The sequence below is a fragment of the Castor canadensis genome, chromosome 3 (assembly GCF_047511655.1).
Source record: "Castor canadensis chromosome 3, mCasCan1.hap1v2, whole genome shotgun sequence".
NCBI lineage: Eukaryota > Metazoa > Chordata > Mammalia > Rodentia > Castoridae > Castor > Castor canadensis.
This window is the reverse complement of record NC_133388.1, coordinates 7,037,480-7,062,230: the sequence shown is the minus strand read 5'-3', so window position 1 is coordinate 7,062,230 and position 24,751 is coordinate 7,037,480. Positions and strand designations below refer to the sequence as shown.

General features: G+C 49.1%; 1 protein-coding gene across 23 annotated transcripts in view; it reads left to right on the top strand.

The window, feature by feature from the left end:
• The first annotated feature begins 19,278 nt into the window (after positions 1-19,278).
• Positions 19,279-24,751, top strand: part of Klc1 (kinesin light chain 1) — a 65,145-nt gene continuing 59,672 nt past the window's right edge. For 9 of the 23 annotated variants that reach the window (XR_012445995.1, XR_012445996.1, XM_074067070.1 and 6 more), the window contains exon 1: positions 19,280-19,480. The gene's annotated coding sequence lies outside the window, so the exon portion shown is untranslated. Of the gene's footprint in view, positions 19,481-24,751 lie in introns of all 23 variants that reach the window. The other 14 variants (XM_074067074.1, XM_074067072.1, XM_074067080.1 and 11 more) reach the window with 4 other exon arrangements.

Genomic DNA, 24,751 nt, shown 5'->3' with positions numbered 1-24,751 from the left:
CCACTCTGTAGGGGAGTGGCTTATGCCCCTCTGTAGCACAAGACAAGCCAGGCCACTCCAACCAGGTCCAGGGCCCTTCAGAGCAATGAGGGAACAAGATCCTGTACTCTGTGCTTGCCTCCTTGGGGGTTTCAAGTCTAGTGTGTGCACCTGGGATTTCCAGTGGTAATCCTGCTGGTGGATGAAGTCAGCTCTTCAAAGCAGAGCTGAGAAATGGAAAAAGGAAGAATCCAGACAGGAATATTGGGCTGGGAGCATGGCTCAGTAGTGGAGAGTGCTTGCTTAGAATGTGTGAGGCTCTGGGGTCAATCTCCAGCCCCACAGAAAAAAAGATCAGTGGTAGCCACGAAGGGAAGGAGAGCCACCCTCATGTCCACCATGGACTTGGGGATGTGCGTCAGATGTCCCACTGTGGAGAGCTGAAGTGGGAGGCAGCGTGGGTGGGAACAGGAGAGCACACGGGAGCTCTGTACCTTCTGCTTAATCCTGCTATGAGCCAAAAACTGCTCTAAAAAATAATCCTATTTAAAAATGGATGTGTCTCCCTGAGCACCTGGACCACAGGAGGTGGAGCCTGGCTACGTCTCCACCAAAGTGCCAAGAGTGTCCCTCCCCAATCCCTTGGGTCCTGCAGTATCCCCTACCTTTCTCCTGAGCCAACTGCCACAACCTCCTGACCTGAACAGCAGGTCCTTCCTGTCCTGCTGCTCTCTTCTTTTCTACTTAGCAATCGGTTTCCTCCTCCGCTATTGCTGCTGGAAGCTAGCCCATGCTGTCCTCTGCAACCCCCATGGTTTTGTTCCCTGAGGGATACTCAGTGGCCATCCCTCCTCCGCAGCTTTGCATCCCAATGGTGGTTCCCTCACAGGTATTGCTGTGGACACAGCAAATCCCAGCACCACCTCATTTGCCTCTCACCCTTTCTGCTATTGTTGGTTGCAAATGAGAAAATCTTTAACTGTCATTACTTGAGCATCTTGGGATGTGCCAGGCTCAGTGCTCCAGTGTCTGCTGCTAGGCTCTCTGCAGTCAGGTCACAGACAGGAGGGCCCAGCCTGTACCACCTCCACCAGCTGCTGGCCTCCTGTACCGCCTCCACCAGCTGCTGGCCTCCAGCTTCACTGGGAGCCAAAGTTAGCACCTCTTGTCTCAGTCTAGACATCCCCAGGGATGGCACCAGCCTTGACCTACCATCTTGCCACCTAGTCCGTACCTCCCACCCTACCCCTGCTCTCAGGTGGGTCTCTATTCTGTCAGGTCTTTGGATGGCAAAGTACCCTCTGAAAGAGTCACTTAGCCACTTCCCCATGGGGCCAGTGTCCTCAGCACCCCCACCCCCACATACACACACTTTGCCATTTGCTGGGCATTCTCAGCTGTACTTGGCAGCCCAGTAGGTACTTGGCACCCACGTGCCCCTTTTCTTCCTGCTGGCTCCCAGCTATCATGGCCCCCAGCACTGGTCTCCCTTTTCTCAGCAGCTGATGCCATGTGTGTGGGGCTTCCCTCTCAGGGCCTTGGAAGCTCCAGCTGTGCCTGAGACCTGGAGACCCCCAAGGGACTGGCAAGACCCACACTCTTGGCTGTGCAGAGGACCAGCCAGCAGGTAGACAGGTGCTTGCAGATGGAGCAGAGCTCACAGCAGGGGTGCCAACAGCCTGGCCATCAGGGGGGAAGTGAGGGTAAGTGTTGGTGGATGATGGGGACTGTCTACCACACCTTGCTGGGAGTTCTAGGGGTGGCATCCCTCTTAGGAAGCGCATCTGACCTTCGTAGAGGAGGTGCCCCTCTCTCACAGCCTCTCCACCCCACCTGGCACATTATCTCCCCTGCCTCAGTCAGCGAGCCTCACTGCAAACATGCCATGAGGTCCAGAAGCCAAATGGAATGAAGATGGTGTGTGTGTGTGTGTGTGTGTGTGTGTGTGTGTGTGTGTGTGTGTTAAGATACACATAGCATAAAACCAGCCATTCTAACTGTCTTAAGTGCACAGGTCAGGGGTGCTGTGCACATGCCACCATCACATGACACCAAATCTGGAACTCTTTGATCTTCTCCAAATAAATTTCCCTTCATTAAGCCCGTCTCCCCATGACCTCCCCAGGCCCTTAGCAGCCCCATCCTACAACTGCTCCAGGGGCCTCACCCAAGTGAGGCCCTTTCTGTGTTCATCCTTCTGTGATTGGCCGAATTCACAGCAAAGTGTCCTCAGTTCATGAGCACTTGGTGCATGCGGACCAGGCCTATTGCAGGCCCTGGGAATAGAACAGCACACGGGACAGGCCCTGGCTCTCAAGGGCCCCTGCCCTTCTTGCCCCCCAGGCCCTGTCCTCACGTGATTCATGGTGCCCTTCTCTTAGGACAGACATGGTTCACTATGGGAATCTGCCAGAAAAGTCATTTCTTTATTTTTATGTTGTCAAAATGGATTGATCCATCTTCCAGAAATGCTCTGGCTGCTTCCAGCTGCACTCTGAGCCGCTTGCTCCACTTACTATCGACTGCTGTAATTGTCTCTCCTTTGCCCTGAGTCAGTCCTTTGGTGGAAAAGTACAGGGGGATCAGCCAGAGGAAGGCAGGGTGGCCAGAGGAGGTGAATAGATGGCCAAGGGAACTCACTCTGTTCTCAGGCCCACCAGGTTGACAAACCTGCAACCCAACCACACACTCATACCCAAGAATCAGTCTGTCATTGAGAGAGGCCCACAGTTTGATGCAGGGTGGAAAGATGAGCACAGAGAAAGCTGGAGTGGGTATCAGAGGCCCTGGAAGAGGACTGTTGGTTTGTTCTTATCTACCCGCCCCCAGCTGCACCTGGGCTAGGAAGGCGCACATGCAGCCATGAGGCAGCTGAGGGGGCTGGCTTATGATAGATGGTCAGTGGGCTCAGGAATAGTTCTGAGCAAAGGGACATCTGACTTTAAACAGAAAGCAGTGTCCAGCTTGTCCTCAGAGCCTCCCCAAGCCTGGCTGGAGCATTAAGCAACCCTGGGCTGCTACACTTCTCACTGCAGGATGCGGCAAGTCCACCTGCATGGACCCAGCCCCCCATACTGTCACTGGCTGGCCTTCCAACTGGGACATAGGGCTTCTTGGCAACATATCTGCCTGCAGACTTTGGAATCTGTTACTCTGGTTATGGATGCAAAGCCTTGAAGAGAAATGACCATTTTGATCCCCATCCTACCCCTGCCCCTACCTCCACGTGCTGCCTGGCAGAGTAAGGCCTCCAACAGTGACCAGAATGGTGCAGGTAGTAGGAGCCAAGAGGAGGCGTCTGGGAGGAGACAGGTCCAGGTGGACAAACAGATGGTTAGAGCTTGACTTTCACCCTGAGTGCCCTGGGGAGCACCAAGGGGTCTGTACATGTGTGGGCTATGACCTGATCACTCAGAGCAGGACAAGAAGCCCCATAGACGATACTGTCAGGACCCTGGTGACTCCATCAGGGAGCTGGGACAGTGGTCCTTACTAGATATCACGAGTGTAGAACACTTCTATATCATAGAGCCACATGGGCAGCACTGGCCTAGGAGGTACCATAAAGCTTGCTGTTCCTTCTTCAGCCAGTGGTCACTTAATCTGTGTAACCTTTCTCATAAGAAAGGCCCTGTAGGCACAGGGGACAAAGAGACTGTCCACTACCCCATCAAGTCCTGGGATGCTGAACCCAGGTTGGGGTGGGTCCTGGCTTGAAGCTCAGCAGCAGATAGGACAGGAGGGGATGGGAGAGGCTGGCTGTGACCTCACATGGACAGGTGGGCCATGCAGCAGGAAAGTCCAGGACCCAACTGAGGAGGGAGGAGATGAGATGTTCCTGAGCCAGGCAGGGCTGCTGTGACTTTTCCTGGGACATCTGGTGAGGAGGACACTGTTGTCTAGGCTGTGGCTGCTTGACCTTGTGGCAGGTTAGCACTTGGAACGTGGCCTGTCAGAGCCAAGAAGTGCTGCACATGAAGAACACAAGCTGGAGTCTGAGGCTGCACGTGAGGAGCGTGAGCTGGCCTCCCATTTCCTGTATTGATCACATGTTGAAATGATGTTATTTTGGATCTGTGTAGTTCAGTAAGACATACTGTTATTTTTTATTTTTATTTTTGTGCTGGGGATGGAACCCAGGGCCTTGCCCATGCAAAGCAGGCACTGTACTACTAAGCTACAGCCCCAGAATATATTATTAAACAGCTTTAAAAAGGAGTGAAAATGCAACACATGCTATAGCACCGATGAACCTTGCCTTGAGGGCCTTATGCTGAGTGAAATCCTCTAGTCACAGGACATACCCTGTGTGGTTCCACTTTCTTGAGGTCCCTAGAATAGTCAAACTTGCAGACACAGAAGGAAGAATGGGACTTGTGAGGGACTAGAGGAGGGTGTGTGTGTGTGAGAGTTATGGTTTAATGTGGGCAGAGTTTCCATTTGGGAAGACAAAAAAGTGTAGTGAAGTTCTCACGACAATATGAATGTACTTAACGGTGGCAAACTGCACACTTAAAATTAAATGAGTGCTGGTTGGTCACATCTGTAATCCTAGCTATTCAGGAGGCAGAGATCAGGAGGATCACAGTTCAAAGCCAACCTAGGGAAATAGTTTGAGAGACCCTCTCTTGAAAATATCCAACATAAAACAGGGCTAGAGAGTGGTTCAAGCAGTAAGAGTGCCTGCCCAGCAAGTATGAGGCCCAGAATTCAAACCCCAGTACCACACACAGACACACACACACAAAATGTAGAATAGGCCCTGGGATGGAGCTGTGCTCAGAACAAAGCAGTGACTGATCCTTCAGAGCTGCATTTGCCTCCTCCGTCTAGGAGGACAATGGCAGCTTGCTCCCTGGGATGAGGCTGGGCCACCTAGTCTATGAAGTGGCTGGCCTGGCTATTAAGAGGTGGCCCAGGAGGTGTGTCCACATCCTAATGCCAGTACCTGAGTGTGATCTTATTTGGAAACAAGGTCTTTGTGGTTGTTTTTGATCTCTCAGGAGATCAACCTGGATTTAGACCATCCCTGAGTCCAAATGGCATTGACTTTAGAAAGGAGACGCAGACAGGAAGGCCACTGCCTCCTCAGTCTGTACAGGTCTGGGCATTTCCAGAGCCTGTGGTCCTGAGCCCACTCGGCATGAGTCCAGCTGGAGGAGGTGCATGGTCCTCATGTGACTGAATCCACCAGTTATGCAGGGGCCTCAAAACCTGCCGAGAGAGAACAGCCCGGTGTGCACAGTGTCCACAGCTGTTACACTGCGCAAGTAGACGGATGTGTCTGGCAAATACGGCTGCTGGGGAACAAAAGGAAGGCCAGCTCTCAGAGGCGTTTGTGGGTGCCTGGAGCACTCACCCCAGGGAGCTCTGAAAGGACTGACTGGGTAAGCTGGACCCTCATAAAGCTGGACGGCCAGAGGGCAGAGGTGCTGCCCACAGGGAGCTGTGAACTCAGAGGGTTTCTAGAGAGATGGAGGCTATCCCCACCCACATTTTCTGTTCCCCATCCTGCAGCAGCCTGTTCCCAAGGTGGGTCTCCCTAGGCCTGGACCCGGCTACAGACATGGATCCAGGGATTCCTGCTACCAGGGGAAGTTAGATCCAAAGGGAGTCCTGAAGGATTTATTGCTCATCATTTCAAAAGAGTCATGGTGATGCTGGGGATGGAACCCAGGTGTTAAAGCTTGTGGGCAATCGCTTGGCCCTGGGGCACTGATTAGCATCTGGGAGGTGACGAGCTCCTTGCTGGATGGGGAGGTGTTAGTGGGGATATCCAGCACTGTGTAGCCATTTCTGTTCCCACAAAGGAAGCCAGGTTGAGGCCCAGTCACAGGTGTAGGGCCAAGAAGGACACAGCAACATGGAGACTCCGAGAGTGGGACCGAGATGTTCAAGGGCATCTGCAGCTTGCCCTCCCCCATTACCTGTATGAGTTCATAACCCCTGTGTCATTTAACCTGTTGCATCTCCCAAGAGTCCAGCAGGAAGTGGGGTTCACCCCAGACATACCAAAAGATGAAGCTGAAAAGACAAGTGTGGATGTTCACTTAGGGAAAGAATTGTTCCCTAAGTGGGCCTCCCCAGGGAGATGGTGGAACTTCTGAGAGGTGGGGCCTAGTAAGAGGACTTTCAAAGATTGGGGGTGTGCCCTCAAGTGCCACCACAGGCCTAAAGCTACAGAGCCAACCAATCATGACTGGAACCTCTAAAACTATGAGTCAAAGATAAACCTTTTCTCTTTATAAGTTGATTATCTCAGACATTTTGTTAGAGTGACAGAAATCTGACTAACACAAGGGATGAGCAGAGACTTGGGAAGCAACTGAGGATGTCAGCTGGCCCAGAGGAACCAAGGCTTCTGGGACAAGAGTGGAGCAGCTCCTGAGGAACTTCCTTGTGGCAGCAGCAGTCTGGAGAGACAAATGCCCCCTCTGCTGGAGATGGATTCTTTGGTACAGCAGCCCTCCAGATTACTGCCCTCCTTTTGGGCAAGCCTAACCAGAAGCCAGGCATGGAAGGAGCCTGGGATAGCATGAAGCAGCACGGTGGTGGGGTGGAAGAAACATGACACAGACAGCCAGAATGCCAGGTAGGTTGGGTTTTCTATTACTGATACCAAATCTCCAAACAGATACGGAATTTGGTGCCTGGAGTGGGGTGTCACAAGTAAAATGATTAACATGGGGCCTGGGCTACGCTAAGGCGCAGAATGGAAGGAGGAGCCCAGGCTCCCAAGCTGAGAAGGGGTTAGGCCCAGGAGCTGGCCTAACTTTGGCCTCTCACACCTGCTGTGGCCACAACCTATGGTGGCCTCTGGTGCCATTCCATGGTGCGCACTGGTGACAGGTACACTTCTCTGCTGCATGCTCTGTGCCATTCAAGCTTGCATTAAAAAGGGAGCAAGAAAAGGTAAGTCCAGATGGAACAGAGCTTGCCCTGGAGGATTGCCCCAGGCCAGAAGCATGCTCACCGTCTCTCTGCTTCTGGTCTCTGTCTTTCTCTTTCTCAGTGTCTGACTGTCTATGCCTGCTGTTCTGTGTTTCTCTGTCTCTCATTGTCTGTCTCTCCATGCCCCTCAGTCTCACTCTGCCTCTCCCAATCTGACTCTTCCCCCCCCCCCCATATCTTAAGAGAAGGGACAGCAGCTGGTGACAATCTTCTTGCCTTCACAGGTCCTTCCCACCCAATGCAGCCCAGGCTGGTTTTGTCAGCCCCTGGAGCCCATGGTTCAGACATAGCTGGGACCTGCTGGTCACACTGGCCATGGGGCCCCATTCTTAGGCCAGTTAGTGTTGGGTTTTCTGCACCTCATAAAGCAGTCACACTGAGTATTGGGAAGCACTGCCTTCCGCCTCCACTCCCCTCCAGGGCAGGTTTCTTAGTTTTGGCACCTCGGTAATGGAGGGTGCTGTATGAGAGAAGCTGGTCTCCGTACTGCCCTCGAGTTATTCCAAAATGAAGTTTACAAATGAAACAGAAATGATAGCACAGTATGCCTGTGAAGTATTCTCACCAAACGCTTACTGACTGGGATCTGACCCACCTCTAAGTCAGCCAGGAACATGGGGTAGGGGATCACAGTAGAAGACCCCTTGGGGACAGGGACAGCAAGCCCAGGACTTGGGAGTCTGTGGGACTAACACCCTGGGCTCTTCAGTCAGAAAAAATTAAGAAGGGGACCCCAGAGATTCAGGAGGCATATGACAAAATACACGGTGAGATCAGGGACCTCATGTAAGCAGAATCATACAGTATTTTAGAATTTGCGCCTTGGGATTCTCTTTTCTTTTTTCCTTTGCTCTCTCTTATTTTTTCCTTTATTTACTTATTCATCTATTTTTAAATCTGAAGCCAGTTACCAAGGTGGTTTATTGAGTAGAGAGGTGTTTAAAGGGCCACATGACAGGTAACTGCAACTTGCCATCACTCATTTATTTGTTTCCAGCAGCACTGGGATTTGAACTCAGGGCCTCACACTTGCTAGGTAGGCACTCTATCTTTTGAGCCACTCCACCAGCCCTCCTTTTTTTTTTTTTTTTTAAAGACAGCATCTCTTTATGTAGACCAAGCTGGTCTTGAACACTAGACACAAGATCTCCTCTTGCCTCAGCCTACCACATATAGGTATGCACCTCCATGCCCAGCTGCCCTTTGGAATTTTTTTTTTTTGGCAGCACTGAGGTTTGCACTAGGGTCTCATGATTGCTAGACAAGTGCTCTTAGCTCTTGAGCCACTCCAGCAGCCCTTTTTTGTGATGGCTTTTTTTGAGATAGGGTCACAAGAACTATTTGCCTGGGGCTAGCTTTGAACTACAGCCCTCCTGATCTCTACCTCCTGAATAGCTAGCATTACAGATGTGAGCCACTGGTGCCCAGCTCCTTTGGAATTCTTATTGGAAAAAAATCACCTTCAAAAAATCATGCATGAAGCAATTGGGGAAACTTGAACATGTCCCATAGTAGGTGATACTGGAGCATATTTTGTGAAATATAATATTGGCCTTGTGGTTGAGTTTTTTTTTTTTTTTTTTTTTTTTTTGCAACACAGTCTTGCTATATAGTCCAGGCTGTCCTTGAACTTGCTCTCCTCTGCCCCTCGTCCTTAGTGCTGGGTGACAGGTGTGTACCACGCTCAGCCTTGTGCTTGACTTTGTTTGTTGCTGTTTTTCTATTTTTTTTTTCAGCAAAATACATGGTAACATAAAATTTACCATTTTAACTGTTTTTGTGTGTGTATGGGGGGGTGCTGGGAATTGAACCCAGGGCCTCCTGCATGCTAAGTATGTGCTCTATCACTGAGCTAAACTCCCAGCCCCCCAAAGGCATTTCCATATGTATGAAAATACAGTTAGACAAGAGGAACTAGTGAGCTCTGGTGTTCTATAGCACAAGGGGGAAACTACCATCTACAGCAAGCTATGATGTACTTCAAAATAACGAGAAGAGGGCTAGGAGCATGGTTCAAGTTGTAGTGTGCCTACCCGGCAAGTACAGGGTCTTAAGTTCAAATCCCAATACCACCAAAAAAAAAGCTAAATAATAAGAAAAGCCCCAAGGTTCCCAGCACACAGAAATGATGAGTGTTTGAGGAAAGGGAAACACCATTTGAACACTGCACATGGTGGACATGTGTTATCATATGGCCTCCTGTACATAGGTACAAACACTATTAACAATAGTGTGTTAATTAAAAATAAATTAAAGCAATGAATGCATGGAGATAATTAATTTCTTCCTCTTAGATTATTTTGTGGTTAAGTAAACCACCCAGTTTGAAGAGACTGGCAGTGCTGGGGCTCCATAAATGTGCGTTCATTCCTGACTCCTCAGTTCAGTCTGTTGGGAAATCTTTTTTTTTTTTTTTTTTTGTGGTACTGGGGTTTGAACTCAGGGTCTCAAGCTTCCTAGGCAGGCCATGAGACTCCAATTGAGTCACTCCATCAGCCCTGTTTGTTTTCTCTATTTTTGAGATAGGGTCTTGCTCACTATTTGCCTGGGCTGGCTTCTAACTGTGATCCTCTTAATCTCTGTCTCCCAGGTAGCTAGGATTACAGGCATGAGCCACTGGGCTATCTTCTTTAATAAACACTTTACAGTTTCCCTCTGTAATGGTCATAGTCACCACCTATTTATCTATCTTGGCTTTTTTGTAGAATTTTACTTTTTCATGTAATTCTTTCTCTTCCATATATAGAAGTTAGCATTAAATGTCAGTTTTTTTCCCTCAAAATCAAAATGCTTTTCTTGAGTAATTTCTTGTCTTAACTGTTATAAATTTGTCTCTGCCTAGAAACTAATGCAGATACTTTAAAGCGACAGAGGCCAATAGGAGAAGGGAACCAGGAACTAGAGAAAAGGTTAGATCAAGAAGAATTAACTTAGAAGGTAACACACACGCACAGGAAATCAATGCGAGTCAACTCCCTGTATAGCTATCCTTATCTCAACTAGCAAAAACCCTTGTTCCTTCCTATTATTGCTTATACTCTCTCTTCACAAAATTAGAGATAAGGGCAAAATAGTTTCTTCCCGGTATCGAAGGGGTTGGGGGGAGAGGGAGGCAGTGGGGGAAAAGGGGGAGAAATGACCCAAACATTGTATTCATATATGAATAAAAGAAAAAAAATAAATTTGTCTCTGCTTTCCTCTATTCTAATTTGATCTAGGACTTATAATGCAATGAGATTGCATGGTGTTCATTTAGTAAACAGCTATTTTTAAAAAAATTTTTGTAGTACTAGAGTTTGAACTCAAGACCTCACACTTGCTAGGCAGGTGCTCTACCACTTGAGCCAGGCCTCCAGCCCCTTTTTGCTCTGGTTATTTTGGAGATACAGTCTTCCTTTTTGCCCGACCAGCCTGGACTACCATCTTCCTATTCTTCCCACCATAGCTAGGATGATAGGCATGCACCAGCATACCCACCCTTTTTCTGTCGAGTTGGGGGTCTCATGAATTTTTTTGCTCAGGCTGGTCTCTCACCATGATCCTCCTGATCTCAGCCTCCCAAATAGCTAGGATTGCTGTTTGGGAAGTGTGAGCTACAGGCACCCAGCTGACAGCTTTTTTTTTTTTTTTTTCCTAATAGCTGTTTTTAAACACTTCTCCTATGCTATGCACTGGGCCCACTGCTGAGAATAAAATAAACATTTTAAATTTTTTATATCATTTTTGTTGCTTCTGTTTAATACTCTGAGCCATAGTGACATCTTCCTTTAATTCTTCATTCACTGGTATCTTTAGCCTTTTCTTTCATTTTCTCCTAGTTTATTTTCTGGTCTCTTTGTTGTTCACACTTATCCAAATATCCTTTGGATATTTCTCTTTTGACTCCACCTGATTGAATTGACATTTCTTTCCTAAAAATCTTTATGAAACTCATTTAGCATGAATGTCTTTCTGTGAAACAGAAGATATTTTAATTAAAAATCAAAGTGTGATTACCAATTTAAAAAAAAAAGCAATATTGAGAATTATGTATAGTAAGTATACACGAAGTTAAAGAAGCCTGGAAAAACACATACTTCACCACTTCACTGTTCACACTGGGACTGATGAGAGGAACTCTCTTTTTCTTTATGTACTTTGGCATTTTGTGGGGTGAGAAACCCTTCCCATTATAATCAGCAAGTTCTACTGTGTAACAGGAAAAAAATGAGAGGATGCTGCTGGCTCACATCTGTAATCCTAGCTACTCAGGAGGCAGAGATCGGGAGGGTTGAGGTTTGAAGACAGCCTGGGGAAATACTTTGCAAGACCCTATCTAAAAAAAAACACAAAAAAGTGCTGGTGGAGTGGCTCAAGTTGTAGGCTCTGAGTTTAAACCCCAGTATGACAAAAAAAAAAAAAAGAAAGAAAAGAAAAGAAAAAAGAGAGAGAGAGAGGACTAAGGATGTACCTCAGTGGTAGAGTGCTTGGTTAGCATGCTCCAGGCTCTGGGTTCATTCCCAGCTCCTAAAAGGAAAAACAAAAAGAGTAGGCGTATAGTACAATCTCTCTACTATATGAGATCCCTAGAATAGTGAAGATCACAGGGCTCTGGTGGCTCACGCCTGTGATCCTGGCTACTCAGGAGGCAGAGATCAGGAGGATTACGGTTCAAAGCTAGCCAGGGCAAATAGTTCACGAGACCCTATCTTGAAAATACCTCACACTAAAAGGGCTGGTGGAGTGGCTCAAGGTTTAGGCCCTGAGTTCAAGCTCTAGTACCGCAAAAAAAAAAAAAAAATCACAGAGACAGTAGAATGGTGTTTCTAGAGATAACCCCTGCAGAGTTCCATTTTTCTTTTCCCCAGGGCTGAGAATGGAACCTAGGGGCTCTTGTATGCTCAGCAAGTATTCTACCACTGAGCCACACTTACAGCCAGGACAGTTGCAATCTGACAAGATGAGAATGATAGGGATGGATGGTGATGATGGTTATGTAGCATTGTGAAAGTATTTAACCACACTGAATGCACACAATGGGTTAAGATGGCAAGCCGGGTGCCAGTGGCTCACACCTATAATCCTACTACTCAGCAGGCAGAGATCAGGAGGTTCACAGTTTGAAGGCAGGCCTGAGCAAATAGTTCATGAGACCCCATCTTGAAAAAACCCAACACAAAAAAGGGGCTGGTGGAGTGGCTCAAGGGGTTAGCCCTGCGCTTAAACCACAGAACTGCAAAAAACAAACAAAAAGATGGCAAATCTTGGGCAGGTGGAGTGGCTTAAGTGGTAGAACTCCTGCCTAGCAAGCATGAGGCCCTGAGTTCAAACCCCAGCACAAAAAAAAAGGTAAGGAAAAAGGGTGTGCGTGTATGGCTCAAAGCAAGCATAAACCCTGAGTTCAAACCCTACCCGTACCACACACACACACAAATAGGCAAATCTCAGGCTGAGATGATCACAAAATATGTAGCTGACAGAGGAGAGGCATCTATGCTATATAAAGGATTCCTGCAGTTCAGTAATAATGAAACAACCCAAGCTGGGTGTGTTGGCTCACACTCATATTGCCAGTAGTCAGAAGGCTAAGGCAGGAAGGAAGAGCAAAGATCAAGGCCAGCCTGGGCTGCATCGTGCAAAAACAAGAACAAACAAACAAACAAAAACAAAAACCAAACCACGAAGTGCTCAGAGCCTTTGAACAAGAGTCTGGGTCCATTCTGTAGTACCTTAAAAACAGAACAAAATCTGCAGAGATACTGCACATTCACCAGAATGACTCAAATTCAAAAGTCTGACACATCACCTGATGTTGGTGAGGACATGGAGCAACTGGAATGCCTGCCCATTGCCTGTGGGTGTGCAATGGTCAGTCACTTAGGAAACAGGTGAGGAAGTTCCTGATGAAACTGAGCATACACCTATCTATGACCTAGCAATTCCATTCTTAGGTGTTCACCCAAGAGAGATGAAAAAACATGTCCCCAAAAGACTTGTAGAGAAAGTTAATCATGTTAATTAAAGTGGAAGCAGCCTAGGTTTCCATCAGCAGGCAAGTGACAAACAGATGTGGAGGACCCTGGCGGATGAATGTTGCAATATGAGTTGAGTGAAAAATATGACACAAGAGGTGGATACTGTACGATTCCCTTGTTATAAAGTGCTAGAGCAGGCAGAACTAGCCTATGGTTATGGAACAAAAGAAACCCAAATCATGGCTGCCTTTGTGGTGGGGGCACTGGTTGGGAAGGGGTTCAAGGCAAGCCTGGAATGTGATGGAAACATCCCATTTCTTGGTGCGGGTTTCCATCACATGGCTGAAAGTTTTCTCAAAACTCCAGATTTCTATCCATGCGTCAAAATCCAAGTAATATACAATATCATTCAGAGTAAAGCCTCATGTCAACTCTGGAGCTTTGGTAATGTATCAGTATGGGCGCATCAGTTGTAACAAATGTAAGGCGGTAATGCAAGGTGTTAATTTAATAATGGGAGTAGGAGAAGGAAGTACGTGGAAACTCTTCATACTTTCTGCTCAATTTTTCTGTGAATCTAAAATGGTTCTGGGTGGGGATGTGGTTCAATTGGTAGAGCACCTGCCTGGCAAGCACAAGGCTCTGAGTTCAACCCCCAGTACTGTCAAAAAATAAAATAAAAATAATTCTAAAAAGGAAACTCTATTTATTAAAAAACAAACCGCTGTTTAGTTTCTGAAATAAAGGTAAATGTGATGTAAAACAAAACTCTTTGAATGACATTCTTAAGATTCATGTTTTCTACTTTATGTAAATGTTCTCTAAGCAAACAAATATTGAACTCCATTAAGGGGTGAGGGAACTGATGTTTGAAACTTCCTTTGAAATGTGTTTAAAAAGATGGGTTGATGGACAGATAGATGAGAAGATAAGAGGAATGAGATAAGCAAGTAGTGTAAGAGGTTAATGGTAGACTCTTGGTGAGGCAGTAGGGGTCCGCTCTGGTTTTTTTTTTTTTTTTGCTGTACTGGAGCTTGAACTCGGGGCTTTCACCTTGAGTCACTCTACCATATTTTTGTGAAGAGTTTTTTGAGATAGGGTCTTGTGAACTATTTTCCCTGGCTGCCTTTGAACCTGGATCCTCCTGATCACTACCTCCTGAGTACTTAGGATTATAGGTATGAGCCACAGTGCCCAACTCCCTGGACTTTTTTTTTTTTTTTTCACCTCTTCTGATAATGTATTTTCATACTAAGATGTTGGGGGAAACCTGTGTGTGGAATCTGTTTCCCATGTCCCTGACTCAAATCTGGTGTTTATCTGTCACAATGTTTATTAAGCCATGCTGAAATTATTTTGGATCACAGATGTCTGCCCCTCTCTGTTTCTGGCAGGGACCTTTCTAGATAACCACATAAAGCGGGGCAAGTCTCCATGGCATATATGTGGGAAGGTCAGCACTTCCCCGAGATGTCTGGTGATTCTGAGTGAAGTAGGACAAACGAACATTGTCCTGGCCACTTGGAGTGCCCGGGTTCCTAGCTCCTGGCTCAAGTCCACAGAAACACTGGGGCTCAGTAAGTGTGTGATGTATGTACAAATGCTCACACAGCCAGAACCATCTTTGTGTGGCAGAGCTCCTGCCTGTCCACTATAAGCCCAAGGGACCACATGGGCAGGGCAGCTGGGCCTCCTCATCTAGCTGTACTCAGGGCAGAGCCTGAGCAAGAGAGGGGCCTTTAGGACATGCATGCAGGGGCTTGAGTCACCAGGGTCACGTGAGAAGGCCAGCTACCATGAACCTGGGCTTCCTGAGATGGGATCCAGGCACGGAGGAAGTGACATGGTGGCCTGCAGCCCCTAAGAGAACCTCAGGAGTCATTCTCTCAGGGGACCCTGGGTGTTGGGGCTGGAACAGGATTTCCCCATGCAGGCTCCAAACCTCAAACACCCCTCTACATGTACAGACATACCATTCTCAGGAGAACTGCTTTGTGCCACTCCCTCATACCAGCTGACTCTCATCCAAATGCTGCCTGCTCTGTTTCCCACTTTGTTCTGAAGGAAGCAGCCCCTGGAGTTTTGTGCTGGGCAGCTCCTGCACTGCAAAGGAGAAGCATCCTGGAGATTGAACAAATTCCATTTTTAGAACGAAAGTCTGAGACTAGAAAGGGTGTGACCTGCAGTCCAGAGCAAGGCAAGACAGAGCCAGAATTGCCCTGGGTCCGGATGCCAGGCTGGGTGCGCCCCATGACTCGTCCCCAAGGCTCGCACAGTCCAGCCCTGCCCAGGCAGGGAGGGGCCCTGAGGGCTGTGGGGAGGGGAGTCTAGTGCCCTTAAGCTGGTCCATGCTTCCCCGACTTCTGCCTGCCTTTCCAGCCACCCTGAGGACAGACCCTGAGCACTGCTTCCCAGTCCCACCTCCTTCCTGCCCTTCCTCTCTTCTGTCCCTCTCCATGTTCTCTCTTCCTCCTCCTCTCTGTTCCTCTTCACTTCTCCTCTTTGTTCTCTCTCTCCCTCCCTTCTTCAGGCATTTGTGGACTGGGGCTGCCCACTGATCCCTCAGGATCAAAGGTGACTCTCAGCCTCCTGTCCCTTCCAAATGGCTGTCCCCAAAGACAGATGTCCACAAACATTTACATGAAAAAGATGAATGCTTTTTTAAAAAAATAGTAAATTCCAGTTCCGTTTTTCAGTTGGGACACGAGAGAGGCTTGAGGTTTGTTCTGTTTGGGGATCCTTCCTACCTACTAGGCGTTCTTCTCTGGGACCCAGGTCCTGCAGATTGTTAGTTCACCAGCTCAAGCACCTTGTTCTCTGGTTGCCCAGTCTCACACCTGAAACTAGTAGTTCTCAACACAAATTGGGAATGGAATGAGTATGAAACTATATGCTCCTGGCTTATCTCTGATGCCCCAGGCACCAGGCAAATTGCAGGAGGTGGTTACCACTGATTAACGGATGCAGGTGGACAGGACCTGCATTGTAGCCTGCCTCTGACTCTAAAGCTCCAGCCTAGCCTCTGTTTAGATTTCCAGGTGGCTTGTTGATCTCTCCAGGTTTCAGGGCTGGGAAGTGAACGGGCTGGAGGCAGGAAGGAGATGGAAACAGATGAGGGAGAGGGACAGGTGTCTCTGCCCTAGGAAAGGGGAAGCAGGACAGGCAAGGAAGAGGAGGCAGTGCCACCACATAGGTTGCCTCTGCCAGACAGAAGTCACTTTCAAAAGAGCAAAGAGAATCTGCTCGCATCTGCTAGTCTTGCCATGTGGGGTTAGCCTTGGGGCTGGCCTTGTTGCTGCTCACTTATGGCAAAGCCTCCCCAACTCTGGTCATTTGCAGCCCCAGGGATGCTCAGAGTCCACCAGGATCCCCATAACAGGAGTTTAGGCTGCACCCTATAGCCCCCAATGTTTGCCCATAGGGCCCTGTTCCTCTAGTCCTACAGGGCCTGTGGCCCAGAGTGGCCTGCTGAGGTTTTCCCACCACAAAAGCAGAGCTTCTACTGGTCATAACTCCTTGGCTTTGCTGGTACCTTCTTAGGAAGCACAGAGGGGCTCCAGTTTGATTCCTAAGAGACCCTACTTGTCTCTAGGCAGGTACTCTGCCACTTGAGTCACTCCACCAGCCCCAAAAGTAGGTTTTGGTTTTTTTTAAATATCTGCCTTAACTTTATTTAATTTTTTTGGATGCACTGGGGTTTTGAACTCAGGGCCTTATGCTTGCTAGGCAGGCACTTTACCACTTGAGCCACTCCACCATTTTTTTTTTTTTTGTGGTACTGGGGCTTGAACTCAGGGTCTACACCTTGAGCCACCCCACCAGCCCTTTTTGGTGAAGGTTTTTTTTTGAGATATGTTCTTGCAGAACTATTTGCCTGGGCTGGCTTTGAACCGCAATCCTCCTGATCTCTGCCTCCTGAGTGGCTAGGATTACAGCCATGAGCCATCGGCACCTGACCCCTACTTATCTCTAGAACGCTGCAAGTAAACCCTGGAACTTGCAGGGCCTCAGCTTCAGCATCTGTAAAATGGGGTCAACGGGCCTCATCTCTGAGTTTCTGTGAGGGTCACAGGATTAGAAGGGACTTAGAATACTCAGTGAGGGTGGGCACTTGCTAGTCTCATTGAGGGACCCATGGTGACCCTTGCTGGAGCTACTGAACATTCAGAGCAGTAGAGTAGGACATCCTGGACAGCCCCTCCCCTTGGGGGCCCAACTTCAGCCATTAATGGTCTTAAGGACTGGCGGGTAGGAAATCTTGAGGATTATGGCCGAAGTCAGGGACTCAAGGGGAGCCTTGAGGGGCAAGGCGAAGGATATCTGGAAAAGGGTCAGCCTGACCTTCCTCTTCCTTATTCCTATTCAGCTTCAGCTACGTCTTGCAGCTCTGTGCAGGTGCTAGGCAGGGCTGTGGGGACTAGGAGGACAGGCCCCTCCTGTTCTCAGGCCAAGGGGCAAGGCAGCTGTGTACGCCAACCACAATGCATATTAGAAGAAACAGATGGATGCTTAGAGGAGGCCTTGGCCAGGCTGGCATGGTTAGGGAAGGCTTCTTGGAGAAAGTGACTCTTGGCTGAATCTTGGAATACCTGGGGACAAGGCAGAGGCAGAACATTCTAGGCAGAATGGACACTGTACAATGTGGTGTGGGAGAGCAGGTGAACTCAGGGACAGGCAAAGGTATTCACAGGATGCCAGCAGCACTAGGTCAGTCCTGTGGGCCTTGTAGACCAAGATAAGGAGTTTGGGGGGCATTTGAGGGGGAGGTGGCACAAACAATGTATATACATGTAAGTAAATAAAAGGAGAGAAAAAGATAAGGAGTTTGAACTTGGCACTGAGCATACACGTGGCAGGACCGACGGAAGTGGTAGGTGACATGGTCTTTTCTCTTCTCACAGTACTCCAGGCTCCCTGCCTGAGAACTTTTGCTGGAGTCCATCTGGCTTTGTGAAGCTTCCCCATGCAGCCATCATAACTTCCTCAGCAAGGTCAGATACTTCCTTGTGTCGGTCTATGTTGGTCTCTCCTCACTGCACTGTGCACTCCTGGAGAGCAGGGATCTCATCTGTTCTGTTCATCAGTGCATTCTGCTGTTGCATGAGGATCATGGCAGCTCAACAGACATTGGTTGAGGGGACAGAGGAACAAAATGATAAAGCCTGAACAAAGCAGTGGCAGTGGGGATGAACAAAAGAAATACCAAAGAGCTCCCATCAAGAGGCGCACAGGCACTCCAGTTTTCCAGATGGGGTGATGGGGATTAGGAGGGCAGCTACTGAGTGCAAGGCACAGAAATGGTTCAGCCTGCTCTTTTCTTGCACCTGGCCATAAGCTGCTAGATGCTTTGCTTCTCAGATGCCTGTTGAAGAACCGGTGACATTCCAGTCACAGTTCAGCTGGAATCACTGAGGGCAGTGTGAAGAGGGTTGTTTGACGATGACCCACTGCCTTTCCTCGGGCCAACCTGACCTGCTGTGTTCCCCTTGTTAGCCCACCTTTGCATTGTAAGAGAGATCAATACCTGGACCTCCCTTTTAAAACCAGGAGCACCTGCCTTGCTAGTGTCAGCAGGTGGGCCTAGGGTTGCAGGAGCTCAGAGATGCGGTCTGAAGAGGGCTACAGTTCCTGAGGTGGGGGCTAGGGGTGGCTGGTGCAGGCGCCCCTCCAGGGACATCACAGAGGCTACTCCCCTAGACGTCTACAGGCACCTGGAGGGTTCCCAAGCCGGTGGCAGACAAGCTGAACCTTGCTACTGACTCAGCATAGCCTCCAGCTGGCCGCTGAGTCAGGCCTGCAGCTGGAGTGCGATGCCATATGCCATGTGAGGTTGAAGAGCTTCAGGCCAGGATGGAGGTCGAGAATGCCTCCCTCGCCAGGCCCCTGGTCGCTGGGCATGCTGTCTCTTCCTCCAAGGCCTGAGATGCAGTTTGCCCGAGGCCTCTGGGCTTGAGGGGGGCCTTGCCGTCTTGTGCTCCACTCTGGAGGGTCCAATGGTCCTGGGGAAGGCTTGGGGTCAGGGTCTTGCCTAGACACTGGACTTCCCTGCAGAAGGGCAGAGGCCTCCTGGGTGTGGATCTAGCACACCGCAGGCTGCGAGGAGGGACCGCTCCTTCCGAGGGCCGCGCTCGACCTTATTTGCAGTTCTCGGGAGGTTCGGGTGAACGCGCCGAGCTCAAGCGGGATGGCCCTGAGCGCCGCTGCGGACGTGGGGACCGAGCAGGGCGGAGGGCATGACGATGGAGCTCAGCCACCGCTGTCCGTCCGACACCCATCTGCCCCCTAGCCTGCAGAGACTGGGGTTTAGTTTCTCCCGGGCCCCGCCCAGCGGCGCGAGGGCGGGTGACATCACAGCGCGCGGCATTGTGGGGCGGGCGCGGCGCCGGCGACGCCATTTTCGGCGGTGGGGCGGGCGCTGCGGAGCGGTCGGCTGCTAAGCTGCGAGAGCGCGAGGCCGGGCGGCCGAGGATGCTGCTGGGCGGCCTCGGAGGCGCTCCTCGCTCGTGACCGCGGTGCCGCGCCCCAGGCGGCCGGGCTCTGCGCAGCGGCCGCTCCGTAGTGACAGCGCGAGCGAGCGCGGCCCGCCGGACCGGACGGTGAGTGCGCGGCCCGGCCGCCCCGGGACGCCCGGGCGCCTGACACTGCCCTCCGCGGCCTTCCAGGCTCGGGTCCCTGTCCCCCGCCCTGGTCCACGTCCAGGTCCCGAACGCCTTCTGTTCCGCATCCTTCCTGGCTGGACCTCCTGTCCGCCTCCCATCCTCGTCCTTCCAGCTGAGGCACCTGTGCGCTCGCCTCCTTCCCAGCCCGGGGTCCTGCATCCTCGTCTTTCTGCCCGCATCCCCGGTCCTCTGCCCCAGTCCAGGCCCCCGCCCCGGTCCTCTCCTCATCCAGGCTCCAGCCCCTGTTGTCTGCCCTCCCGCGTCCCTGCAGGCTCGGGTCCCACCCGGGTTCAGGGCTCCGCCCGGCCCCGCGTCCCCGACTGGGCTCCGTGTCCCTGGCGGGCGGGGGCGGCCGTTTCCGTGACAGCTGCGGACCCTGTGCGTCGCGGAGGGGCTGCGGCTGCCCCTGGGGGGCGGCCGGCGGCTTTGTCCGAGGCCTCCCCTTCCTTCCGGCCCCCCCCCCCCCCGGCACCGCCCTGGGCGACGCGCTGTCATGCTGTCATCTGCGGCCGGCGGCCTCTTCGCTGCGGGGCGGTCGCTTTCTCAGGGCTTTCAGTGGCCGGGTGTGGAACTTCCCAGGCGACCGTGCCTGCCGAACGTGCAGCAGCCCTTCCTGGAGTGCTTTCCCGTGTCACATGTGATGCTCCCTTTCCCTTAAAAAAAAAAAAATAATTAAAGCGTTAAAAAAGTAAAACAAATGCGTGATGGAGTGGATGGTTTTGTAATATAAGGTTGATAGACCAGTTCCAGGTGTATTGTGTGAGAATTGTGGCCGCTTGCTATTGTTTTATTTAAACACCATTAAGAATTTGCATATTAAGCGATGATTAGGAGTACTTGCAAAAATAATGTTTTTAAAAAGTATGGGAACAAAATATTTGAGATATATACTATTTAAATTGATGTGTAAAAGGGTGATTGCATCTTTGATTCTTTGCATTAAACACCAAGGCTTTTTTTTCTTTGGTACAGCATGACTAAGCCTTTGATCAGAATCAGCTCTGAATGCATTGTGGTAGGTCACTGAAAAGCCCATTAGGAAATGGAAGGGCTTCTTTTAGTCCCCTAATCCTATTACTGTTAGGAGTTTGCTTCTTTTTGAGATTGGCCACAAGCCTCAGTTACTGTGGGAAATTTGACTCACTGTTCTCTTTCCTAAGTATTTAAGAATACAGTGATGCTACATATTTAATATTTTAAATTGTGTGAAGTTATATGTGGGAGGGCGTGCACTCTCCAAGTCATCAAAGAAAGTCACCAAAGAAAGCAACATCATGTTGCAGTTGAGCCTGTGGTGGCAGTGAGGTTGAACCAGGCTGTAACCTCATTGCAGCCTTGGCTCATTCACCTGGCTCTGCAGTATCTAATAAAAGCATAAAACCTAGGGTGTGGTGGCTCATGCCTGTAACCCTAGCAATTGGAGACTGGCACAGGAAGACTGAGAATTCCAGGCTGGCAAAACTTAACCTGCTGTCAGGGACTGGTGGCTTACTCCTGTAATCCTAACTACAGAGGCAGAGATCAGGAGGCTCTCCATTGGAAGCCAGCCTAGGCAAATAGTTCTCGAGTCTCTACCTCCAAAAAAAAATCCATCACAAAAAAGGGCTGGTGGAGTAAGTCAAGATGTAGGCCTTGAGTTCAAATTCCGGCACCATAAAAAACAAAACAACCTGCCATCTAGGGATTTAGCTCAGTAGTAGGTGCTTCCCTACCATGCACAAGGGCACAAGGTCCTGAGATGGATCACCAGAAAGGCAAAATAAAAAAAAAGCAACCAAAAATCCCCCAAATACCTACCACCACCAAACCCCCCAAAACAACAACTTAACTGCAGCTGTTTAAATGTTTACATTAAAAAAATTTATATATTGTTACGTGTGTTTCCTTATATTGGGAAAAAAAAATCAATGTATGACTCTCTAAAGGGTCACAAACTGTCTTTTTTTTTTTTCTTTTTGTGGTACTGGGGATTTGAACTCCAGGCCTCAGCCTTGCTAGGCAGGTGCTCTTCCACTTGAGCCATTCCACCAGCCATAGAAACTGTCTTGAAACATGATTATCTGAAAAGAAAACTAGAAATAATTCTAGTTTTCACTCACTTCTGTAATTCTATCTACTTTGGAGCCTGCGATCCGGAGGATCTAGTTTGAGGCCAGCCAGGGCAAATAGTTCCTGAAACCCCATCTCCAAAAAAATAACCAGAGCAAAATGGACTAGAGGTATGACTCAAGTGGTAGAGCATCTTTTTGCAGTTGTGAAGCCCTGATTTCAAACTCTAGTCCAACCAAAAAAAAAGCTAAGTGACAATAAGATGAGTTCTTAGTAGATGAAGTTTATAGAACAAAGAAGTGTTTTGTCTTTTTTTAGACAGCTACTCTATTACTTGAGCAACGCTCCCAGCCTAAGAACAAGAAGAGACTTTTTTTTTTTTGGGGGGGGGGGCTTGAACTCAGGGCCTTCACCTTGAGCCACTCCACTAGCCCTTTTTTCTGATGGGTTTGTTCAAGATAGGGTCTATCAAACTATTTCCCCGGTCCAGCTTCCAACTGAGAACCTCCTAATCTCTGCCTCTTGAGTAGCTAGGATTATAGGCCTGAGCCACTGGCACCCAGCTAGAAGAGATCTTTTTCTTTTTTGGTGGAACTGGGGTTTGAACTCAGTTACTTACTTGCTAGTCAGGCAGTTACTGCTTCAGCCCCATCTAAACAAGAACAGGGAAGTTTGTTGGGTGTGTGGGTTCGAGGCCCAAGTGGTAGAGCAACTGACTTGAGTTCCAACCCTAGTACCTACAAAAAACAAAACTTTTGTGGAAGTGTGGCATTAAGTGACTGTGATGTCGAAAGCCTCTATGCTACTGGAGATTCAGAAATAAAGCTGTGGACAGGTCCCATAGAAGAGGTTAGAGACCTAATCTGAGGAGCACTGAAGAGGCCATTCCTCTCAGGCACTAGAAGGAAAGTCTAGACTGGCCAGGTGTCAGAGGTGGCTCTGAAGCTGCGGTCCTGATAGAGGAAATAAGGCCTGAGGGTGGGCTGCCATTGAGTGTCCCACAGGGGTGGAGGTGAGAGGGAAAGCTGAGGGTAGCTGCTTTCATCCTTACGTGTGAAGTCAGAGAAGCCAAGTTGCATTTAGAAAGGACTGAGGCAGTGGTGTAGGTGGTGCTGTGACTGGGATGAGCAGGTCAGGAAGCTGTCCATCCCAGGTGAGGCCTGTGAGCCGTGGAATTAGAGCAGTGGCAGGAGGCACAGAAGAGCAGCTGTATCAGGGATTTTGGGGAGGGGCTGCAGGAAGGAGGGACAGGGTCAGAGGACTCCAGCAAGTCTGTGTAGACTCCAGTGGACCATGTCACTCTACTAAAGTTCTCTCCCTTTCTCCCTTGCACTGTTCCAGCCCCACTCAGGCACAGCCATCTGTCTACTTTGAGCCATAAAATGCATAGCTCTGCACCCCCTGCCCTGTCTGACTTTGCTCTTTAGCACCCCTGACTACCTAAAGTGCCAGGTCACTTCGCTTTATCATTTTCTTGTTTTGTTTGTGTTTCCTCATGCATTTCTCATCTCCACAAGGGCAGAATTCTGTCCATTGTATTTATCCATATCACTGCTTGGTTCATTACAGGCACTTGGTAAATGTTTGTTGAAAGAATGCATCTAGAGTGATTTCCTCACCTCTTGGTGACTCACTGGCCATGACACTCACCCAGATAGGGAAAGTAGGAAGAGGATAAGATGGTGTTTGCTTTTGGATATGAGAAATCCTCAGTGCTTGTGGGAGGCCCAGTAGATTAGTAGGGAGCTGGAGATGCAGGTCTGGAGTCAAGACAAAGGTTGAAACTGGAGGTGAAGATCTTAGAGATCACATCATGTGGGCCATGCCGTGGTGTCCTATAGTGATTACCTGGTGTAGACAGCAGAGAGCCCTAAGGGGAGAGTACCCTGGGACTGGGGTAAGGAGAGGGGGCGGTCACTGTCCAATTGGCTGAGAAGCCAAGGGAGAGTTGGACTAAAAAGTTTGCTGGACTTGGCCTCTAGGAGGTTGCTAATAATCTTTCAAGTTTTTCCAGAGGACATTCACTCATAAGGCAGGAGGCCAAGTTGGAGATGGCCTATATTCTTTCTCCCAGGTCATCCGTGTGTCTTTCTACCCTATGGCTTCCTAGTTAGTATATTCATGGATCAAAAATAAATTGTGGCTGGGTGTAGTTCTAGCTCTGGGGAGGCAGAGATGGGAGGATTGAGGTTCAAGGCTAGCCTTGGCACAGTTATGAAGACCCCATCTTAACTAATAAGCTGGGTATGGTGGTGCTCACTTGTGGTCCCTGCTACCAGAGAGACATAGGTAAGAGTATCTCTATTTGAGAGACCAGTCTACATTAGACTCTACTCCCCCAAAAAAGAGACTCAAGCAAAAGGGCTGTTGGGGGTGCGGATCAAGTGGTAGAGTGCCTACGTAGCAATTGTAGGGCCTTGAGTTCAATCCCTAGGGCTACCAAAAACAAAAAAAATGAATTGTGGCTGCATGTGATGGTTTATGCCTGGAATTCCAGCCCTTAGGAGGCTGAGGCAGGAGGATCTTGAGTTCAAAGCCAGCCTGGGTTATATCACAAGACCATGTCTCAAAACCAAAACAAAGCAAAAAACAAAAATGAATTGTGATTTTGTTTAGTTTTTAATTGTTTGGAGGGAAAGGAGAGCAGTTTAACTTTGTGCTTTTTGAGTATGCTTAGTGTGATATCCACACTTACAAAGTGGAGCTGGGCTCTGGTGGCTATTCGGGAGGCAGATATCAGGAGTATTAAGTTTGAGGTTTGCCTGGGTAAATAGCTTGTGAGACTCCCTATCTCAAAAATACCCATACAAAAAAGGAATGGTGGAATGGCTCAAGTGGTAGAGCATCTGCCTAGCATGCATGAGGCCCTGAGTTCAAACCTCAATCTCACAAAAAGAAAGAAAAATATTAAGCGGATAAATGAATGCCAATGGAGCAAACTTTTTTTTTTCTTTTTTGTGGGATTGGGGTTTGAATTCAGGGCTTCATGCTTGCAAAGTAGACATTCTGCCACTTGAACACACCTCCAGTACATTTTTCTCTGTTTATTTTGGAGATGGGGTCTCAAGAACTGTTCACCTGAGCTGGCCTCAAATTGCAACCCTCCTGATCTCGGCCTCTCAGATAACTAGGATTATAGGCATGAGCCACCAGTGCTCA